Genomic DNA, 9,911 nt, shown 5'->3' on the forward strand with positions numbered 1-9,911 from the left:
CACGGTCACACGGTATGATGAAAAGTTTAAATTCTGATAACTTTAGATCTTCATCTTGTTTTGTAGAGTCTCATCTAATTTTTAAGTTGATCTGATGAAAGCTGTCTGAGTAGTACATAAAAACATAACACGTACCAAAACAAGACATTTCGTGTTACCACCAGGGGGCGCTGTGATTGTAAGTCACAATTTCTGCACCCATGTCTTCTGGTGGCGACTCTTGTCGAATATGTCTAGTTTGGACTCAATTGGACAAAATATGTCTGAAATATGGAAGCTTGTGTTTTGATGGCGTTTCATCAAACTTTAACGCCACACCACGGTCAGACGGTTTTGCTAAAACGTAATCCTTCAATAACTTTAGATCTCCAATTTGTTGTGATGACGATCGTCTAAATTTGAAGTTGATCTGATGAAAGCTGTACGACAAGTACATCAAAGAAAAAATATGGAATATGACCAAAATGGCCACTAAAGTCAAACTGGCGGGCTTCCTGTTGCGTTATTCATAATGCACTGATGGACTTTTTTGTGCATCTAGTCATGATACACAATAATCTTTGTTTTTTTTGAGGATCGGTGAATGCTAAATGAGGGGCTTTTCCGTAGGTGGCGCTCTTGAGCCATTTTGCCACGCCCTTTTCAAAATACTCCAGAATACGTAATTTTACGCCGCCTTCGAATTTACTGCAAACTCCTACAACTTTTTGAGCACATTAAAGCCCTCAAAAAGCCAATTCATTTAAGCTAAGAAAAATAATAATAATAATAATAATAATAATCATTTCAATTTCAATAGGGCCTCCCACCGATTTCGGTGCTCGGGCCCTAATAATAATAATAATAATAATAATAATAAAAATCCTTACAGATTCAATAGGGCCTCTCACCATTCGGTGCTCGGGCCCTAATAATAATAAAAATCCTTACAGATTCAATAGGGCCTCTCACCATTCGGTGCTCGGGCCCTAATAACTAGGGCTACGTTGTAGCACTAACGGGCCCGAGCACAGGCAATTTCAAGTCTGTTGCGGTCGGGGAAGAGAGAACGTTCGATGACCAAGCGCTCGTCTCCACATTGCCTGCGTTTGCCCTGTGCGGCAAGGAAGATCGCTCCACTTCTTCTGGCCAGCCGCTGGTGCTGAACTAGAGGTAAGTAACCTTGAAACTATCCAACATAACCTATTGCTTTATCTATCATCATATGCTTACATGCCTCAAGTTTTTTGTAATATGTAATTGTTATAAAAGTTACCGTTTATTTATCACGTCTAATGAACAGATTGAAGCAAGATAACTCGACAGTCTTGTTTTGGTTGTGACATTATTTTTTTTAATGAGTTACTATCAATATGCTACACGTGTACGTTTCATGTGATAGTAACTGTTTCACCAATATTCTGATACAGGATGGTATATCCGCCATTACTATTTTCACATCGTTTATTTAGTCTGTCATGGAGTTGTAGAGTGAATTAGACAGTAGTGATAACATTATAATGTCCACACATCAGTGTTGTAAACACTTCTCCAATTAATTATATAATTATGTTTTCACACTGAGGGAAGTGGAGAGACTTGATGTGGACTGTTATCAACAGCTCTGTGGGAGATCATCACCTTGAATATTACAGATGAGGTAGAAAGACATTTTATCTATGTGTACAATGTTGTATTTCTTTGTCACGTTTTATCAAAAGCGATTTAAAGTATGTGCATTTAACCATTAGGATACAAACCCAGACCCTAGTACATCGGTTCTAGCTGAAATAAGTAGTGCTTCATAAACAACACAAAACATTCATAACAGTACGCTTCTGCTCCTCATTAATGCAGCTCCTGATGTCCCCAGCAGCAACATGGTGGAGATCTGCAGCTTCATGCTGGTCAACTGGAAGACAACTGATTAAGATTAAAAGATTAAGATTAAAATCCATTTATTCATCCCAAACACATGCACAGACATGCAAAGGCACACTCATGCAGGTAGGGAAATTTAATCGCTGCTTTTTACCCATCTGGTACAGGACACACAGAGCAGTGAGCGACCATGTACGGCGCTCGGGGGAGCAGATGTTGGGGGAGTGAGGTGCCTTGCTCATGGGCACTAGAGAGGGTAGGGAGACTCTTGGATTTTTGGACAGATCAATCCAGGTTCGACTTTTGTTGTCTCTCCATGGAGTCGAACCAAAGACGAACCAGAGACCTTCTCTGCCCATAGTCCAAGTTTCTGCCACTCGACCACCGCCTCTCCTCATGCATCATCAAACTAGTAATCTACACATCACTCCATGCGTTGCTCCCTTAACTACAGATGGCCTGCGAATGTCATGGAGTTTTACAGTGAATTAGACAGTTTAGGTATGATTTTAATCTCCACACATCAGTGTTGTAAACAGTTCTCAAATTAATTATAGAATTATGTTTTCACACTGAGAGAAGTGGAAAGACTTGATTTGGACTGTTATCAATAGGTCTGTGGGAGATTATCACCTTGAATAGTACTGATGAGGTAGAAAGACATTTTATGTATTTGTACAATGTTGTATTTCTTTCAGCACTTTTATCAGAAGGGACTTAAAATATGTACATTTCACCATGAGGATATAAACCAAGACCACAGTACAACAGTTCTATCTGAAATCTGTTGTGCTTTATACACAACACAAAACATTCTTTAACAGTGCGTTTTTTCTCTTCATAGATGAAGAACTGCAGCACCTGATGTCCTCAGCAGCAACATGGTGGAGATCTGATTTGATACACTTTAGATAAGAACCCAGTGTTTTATATTTCTGCTTTGCCATAAGAGACAGAACATGGTCATCACAGCTGTGTCCTTCAGGCTCGTCTGTCCCTAATAAAATGATAGGAAACATGAAAGTGATCGTCATTATTGTAGAGGAAGAGTTACATATGAACAAAGTGTGTAATCTTATTTTCTGTGGATATTCAACTGTGTATTTGAATATGCTTTTGGATTAAAACGTGCACTACCATGACAATGAATGTTTTTAATGGAGCTATTTCACATTAAAAGTATTGCATTATAATTTAATACATTATGTATTATGTGCAATACTTTGATTGTTTTTAAGTAATGAAATCAGGTCTGTACCTGGAGTCAGTGTTCAGTCTGGTTGGATTCAAGTTGTGTGTCAAGTTGGACCTTCTAGAGGAACATGAAACCAATACACAGATATGTAAAGTCATACATGGGCCAGGTTAAGTAATTAACAGACTTTTAAATGGTAAAAATACAATATTAGTTCAAAGTTAATCAGAGCATAATCATTTCAGATTAGGAAATAGGTAGTGCATATAAGCCCACAACTCTGTATGACACTGTCTGTTCTAGTAAAGTTACAAGGCTATGACTTACTCATATTTAACAAAAGAATTCAGTGAAGTCTGTCTGAGATTAACGATTTAAATACTGAAGGTGGGAGACACGGTTATTTTTCACTGTAACACGTGACAGGACATCAACACCGTGACTCTGAATAAAGAGCCTTAAAAGACGTAGTGCTCCTTTGAACAGCTGCTCTTACAATGTGTAGCAAGTGCTAAATCTCCATTAGTATAATAGTAACAAAAATCACCCTTTACATAATTGAACATATATTTTCCATGTGAACCCCTTTAACACAGTTCAATTCAGGAGCAAAATATAATTTATACAGTATTTATTAGAGCTAGTATTAGTAAACAGATCAAACAAATGCAGTACAACACATCACACATCCACAGTGTCTCTTTTGCTTATCATCACAGTCAGTCAGAAGTGTCCGTTTAACTTACGTAGCAGTTGAGAGATGCTTCGTTGGAGCTAGCAGGAGCTAGCTCATAGCCAGTGCTGCTGTTGAGAGCGGCAGAGTTCACACAGGAAAAGACACAACGGGAGAGGGGAAAAAAGCTTTGAGTGCGTCCCACACTCTAACCTGCTGAGCGAACAACGTCCACAGTGACTCCGCCGCCGTCCTCTCATCCAGACTCGCCAACCGTTCTCCGGTTCTTCGTGATACACAGCTCCGCAGCTTGTGACGAAGGTAACTTTTTTCAGAGTCTCATGAGGCGTTCACTTGCAGCTGTGTTAAATGCAGCTTCGTTTGTCATGGCGAGTTGAAGAAGTCTGCTGCAAAGCTATGAATAATCCGCATGATGAAAACTCACAGCAATGTTATGCCTACATTATCAATATATTGAGACCCATGTGACACAGTTTGACATGGTTTAGCAAAGTGAATGAGGAGAAATACATCCAAGTGTGAGACGTAACAAACCTAAAGCGGTCTCATGCTGCGTTCATGGTAACTCTGTTAAAATGGGTTTCATTGGTCATGGTGAGCTGATGAACTTTGATGCCACGCCATTAACAATCTGCATGATGAAAAGTCACAATAATGTTATGCCTACATTATCAATATCTTGAGACCAACTTGACACAGTTTGACATGGTTTAGTAAAGTGGCTGGAGGGAAATACATCAAAGAGTAAGATGACCAAAACAAGACATTTCCTGATGCCACCAGGGGGCGCTTTCCTTTTAAGTCATGATTTCTAGGTAGATGTCTTCCGGTCGCGACTCTTGTCTTATATGTGTAGTTTGGAGTCGATTGGACAAAATATGTCTAAGTTACAGAAGCTCGCTTATATTGGCGTTTAGTCGAACTTTGAGACCTCACCACGGTCACACGGTATGATGAAAAGTTTAAATTCTGATAACTTTAGATCTTCATATTGTTTTGTAGAGTCTCATCTAATTTTTAAGTTGATCTGATGAAAGCTGTCTGAGTAGTACATAAAAACATTACACGTACCAAAACAAGACATTTCGTGTTACCACCAGGGGGCGCTGTGATTGTAAGTCACAATTTCTGCACCCATGTCTTCTGGTGGCGACTCTTGTCGAATGTGTCTAGTTTGGACTCAATTGGACAAAATATGTCTGAAATATGGAAGCTTGTGTTTTGATGGCGTTTCATCAAACTTTAACGCCACACCACGGTCAGACGGTTTTGCTAAAACGTAATCCTTCAATAACTTTAGATCTCCAATTTGTTGTGATGACGATCGTCTAAATTTGAAGTTGATCTGATGAAAGCTGTACGACAAGTACATCAAAGAAAAAATATGGAATATGACCAAAATGGCCACTAAAGTCAAACTGGCGGGCTTCCTGTTGCGTTATTCATAATGCACTGATGGACTTTTTTGTGCATCTAGTCATGATACACAATAATCTTTGTTTTTTTTGAGGATCGGTGAATGCTAAATGAGGGGCTTTTCCGTAGGTGGCGCTCTTGAGCCATTTTGCCACGCCCTTTTCAAAATACTCCAGAATACGTAATTTTACGCCGCCTTCGAATTTACTGCAAACTCCTACAACTTTTTGAGCACATTAAAGCCCTCAAAAAGCCAATTCATTTAAGCTAAGAAAAATAATAATAATAACTAGGGCTACGTTGTAGCACTAACGGGCCCGAGCACAGGCAATTTCAAGTCTGTTGCGGTCGGGGAAGAGAGAACGTTCGATGACCAAGCGCTTGTCTCAGCGTTGCATGCATTTGCGCACTGCTGCGATATAAACGCTTCACTTCCTGTAGCCAGCAGGTGGCGCTATGATTTTAAGTCATGGTGTCTTTGTTGATGTCATCAGGTCGCGCTTCTTGTCTTACATGTGTAGTTTGAACTCGATTGGACCAAATATGTCCAAGATACAGAAGCTTGTGTTTTGATGGCGTTTAGTCACATTTTGACGCCTCGCCACGGTCACACGGTGTGGCGAAAAATTGATCTTTCAATAACTTTAGATCTCCATCTTGTTGTGATGACACTCGTCTAAATTTTCAGTTGATCTGATGAAAGCTCTCCAAGAAGTACTTGAAAATAAAAAACATGGAATATGGTCCAAATAGAAAATGGCGGGGTTCCTGTTGCGTTTTTCAAATTGCTCCGAGCGCGTTTTTTGTGCATCTGGTGATGATACACAACTGTCTTCAATTTCGTGAGGATCAGTGAATTCTAAATGAGGTGTTTCTCCATAAATGAGGGGAAGCTCCGTTGGTTGCGCTGTTGAGCCATTTTGCCACGCCCATTCTTTAAAACCATCTGAATATCTTCAAGGGAGGGGGGCTGATGATACACACATGTAGTTTGAGGGAGATGGACCCATGAACACGGAAGTTAAAGAGTTTTTGTGTGTCATGGCGAGCTGATGTGACGCCCCGCCACAGTCAGACAGTGTGACGAAAAGTTGTTTCTTTGATAACTTTAGATCTCCATCTTGTTGTGATGACGCTCGTCTAAATTTTCAGTTGATGTGATGAAAGCTGTACGAGAAGTATATCAAAGTAAAAGATTATGGAATATGACCAAAATGGCCACGAAATCGAAAATGGCGTGCTTCCTGTTGCGTTTTTCATATTGCTCAGAGCGCGTTTTTTGTGCATCTGGTGATGATACACAACTGTCTTCAATTTCGTGCGGATCAGTGAATGCTAAATGAGGTGTTTCTCCGTAAATGAGGGAAAGCACCGTTGGTGGCGCTGTTGAGCCATTTTGCCACACCCATTTCCAAATACCCCAGATTACGTAAATTTTCACGAGGCCCATAATCTGCCCTATAGATGTTGAATGCATTCTGTAGTGAGAACACATTCAAGCACATGTCCTACACCTCCATGAGAGGGGGGAGGGGTGAGAAGGGGGAGGGATGAGAGGGGTGAAAGGGGGTGGGGTAAGATGGGGGCGGGTTGATCTGAGGAGGTCTGTTTTAGACAGAGTAAAAAGGTGCTGTTTTAAATTATCCTTGGGGTATTTTTACCAAAATATTTTACAGACATTTCATTAAGACCCCAAGGAACCATATCAACTGTGTTGAAATGGAAATAATATGTCCCCTTTAAAGCGAATATGTCCCCTTTAAGCGGTTTCGTGTGTCATGGTGAGCTGATTTGACGCCCCGCCACAGTCAGACGGTGTGTCGAAAAGTTGTTTCTTTGATAACTTTAGATCTCCATCTTGTTGTGATGCCACCCGTCTAAATTTTAAATTGATGTGATGAAAGCTCTCCGACAAATAAATCAAAGCGCACGATGTACAAAAACAAGACATTTCCTGATGCCACCAGGGGGCGCTTTCCTTTTAAGTCATGATTTCTAGGTAGATGTCTTCCGGTCGCGACTCTTGTCTTATATGTGTAGTTTGGAGTCGATTGGACAAAATATGTCTAAGTTACAGAAGCTTGCTTATATTGGCGTTTAGTCGAACTTTGAGACCTCACCACGGTCACACGGTGTGATGAAAAGTTTAAATATTGATAACTTTAGATCTTCATCTTGTTTTGTAGAGTCTCATCTAATTTTTAAGTTGATCTGATGAAAGCTCTCCGAGTAGTACATAAAAACATAACACGTCTTAAAAACAAGACATTTCTGTACACTTTAGAAACTTTTTGAGCACATTAAAGCCCTCAAAAAGCCAATTCACTGAGCGAAGAAAAATAATAATAATAATAATCTTTTCAATTTCAATAGGTCCTCTCACCGATTTCGGTGCTCGGGCCCTAATAAAAATCCTTACAGATTCAATAGGGCCTCTCACCATTCGGTGCTCGGGCCCTAATAATAACTAGGGCTACGTTGTAGCACTTGCGGGCCCGAGCACCCGCACGTTGAAGCCTGTTGCGGTCGGTGGAGAGAGCGATCGATGACCAAGCGCACATCATCGATCGAGCATGCACTTCTCCACGTTGCATGCGTTTTGCGCTCTGCGGCAGTAGGTTTGCCAGTAGGTGGCGCCATCACTATTATTACGCACAGACATATAGATCTGTTCATGTAGGCGCTCTGATGTAGCGTGAGAAATTTTGTGTCAATTGGACAATGTTTCCGCAACTTAATTTTCACACTGATCAATAGGTGGCGCTATGATCCTGAACTAATATTCATATATGGAGCTGTTCTATTCAGGATTGTGATCATAGGTCAGTAGTTTGGAGCCGGTTGGATAATGCAGAGTGGATTAACAAAGTACTTCCTGTTTCCTGGCGAATCAGTAGGTGGCGCTATGACACTGAGGAAATATTGACACATAGAGCTGTTCAGGCTTGGACTCTGACCATGTGACAGAAGTTTTGTAGTGATAGGACAATGCACAGTGGAGTTATGATAACATCGTGTCCTTTGGCGAAGGAAAATCCTTCGCCGCACATCAATGTTTACACGGTTTGAGGAAACGTCACAATTCTGACCATGATCTAATGACTTGACTGATCTGATTTGAGCTGTATATTGTAAATCAGCCAGGAGCAGTTCATCAAAGTATAAAACATGTCACTTCCTGTAGCCACCAGGGGGCGCTGTAATTTCAAGTAATAATTTCTGTGTAGATGTCATCAGGATGGCACCCTTGTCTTACATGTCTAGTTTGGACTCGATTGGACAATGTATGTCCGAGATACAGAACCTCGTGTTTTGATGGCGTTTAATCAAACTCAAGACGCCATGCCACGGTCACACGGTGTGACGAAAGGTCAATCTCTTAATCACTTTTTATCTCCATCTTGTTGTGATGGCACTGATCTTAATTTGAAGTTAATCTGATGAAAGCCCTGGGACAAGTGCATCAAGTAAAAATGTGGAATATGGAAAAAAAATGGCCACTTAATCCAAAATGGCGGCCTCCCTGTTTGGTCAAGCATACCTATCCAAGATATTTTTTTGTTTGTTATGAAACGACACATGTCCCGATAGATTTGTATAAATGTCGGCCATCGTAGTGCCGGGGTTGCCCTATAGGGGGCGCTGGTCAGTTTTTTTGCCACGCCCATTTCTTAAAACCATATGAATATCTTCAGGGGGGGGCTGTTGTTACACACATGTAGTTTGAGAGAGATAGAATCATGAACACTGAAGTTACAGCAATTTCGTGTTTCACGGCGAGTTGATGAACTTTAATGCCACGCCATTCATATGGCGTTTGACGAAAAGTCACGGTAATCTTATGTCTTCATTGTCAATGTCTTGGGACCCATTTGATACAGTTTGACATGGTTGAGGTCAGTGGATGAGGAGAAATTCATCCAAGTGTAAGACAAGCAAAAAACAAGACATTTCCTGTTGCCACCAGGGGGCGCTGCGGTTTTAAGTCATCATTTATGCATAGATGTCATCAGGCGGGGACTATTGTCTTACATGTCTAGTTTGGACTTGATTGGAACATGTATGTCCGAGATACAGATGCCCGTGTTTTGATGGCGTGTAACCAATTTTTAACGCCATGCCACGGTCACACGGTGTGATAAAAAAAAAATCCCTCAATCATTTTTTATCTCCATCTTGTTGTGATGACACTCATCTGAATTTGAAGTTGATCTGATGAAAGCCCTGGGACAAGTACGTAAAAGTAAAAATGTGGGATATTGCCAAAATGGCCACTAAAAGCAAAATGGCGGACTTCCTGTTGCGTTTTTCATAATGCTCCATGAGACTTTTTTTCATGACTGGTCACGATACACCTATATCCAGATTTTGATGAAAATCCGTTATGTGGAAACCTAGGGGCTGGTTCCAGGGGGCGCTGTAGAGCCATTTTGCCACGCCCAATTCCAATTACTCCAGAATACTAAAATATCCGCAGACCTTGAATTTCCTGCAAAGTTTCATAACTTTTTGAGCATGTCTAGACCCTGAAAAAGCCCCCCAAAGGGAAATAATAATAATAATAATAATAATAATAATAATAACTAGGGCTACGTTGTAGCACTTGCGGGCCCGAGCACCCGCACGTTGAAGCCTGTTGCGGTCGGTGGAGAGAGCGATCGATGACCAAGCGCACATCATCGATCGAGCATGCACTTCTCCACGTTGCATGCGTTTTGCGCTCTGCGGCAGTAGGTTTGCCAGTAG

Source organism: Platichthys flesus, chromosome 3 (genome assembly GCF_949316205.1).
Source record: "Platichthys flesus chromosome 3, fPlaFle2.1, whole genome shotgun sequence".
Lineage (NCBI taxonomy): Eukaryota > Metazoa > Chordata > Actinopteri > Pleuronectiformes > Pleuronectidae > Platichthys > Platichthys flesus.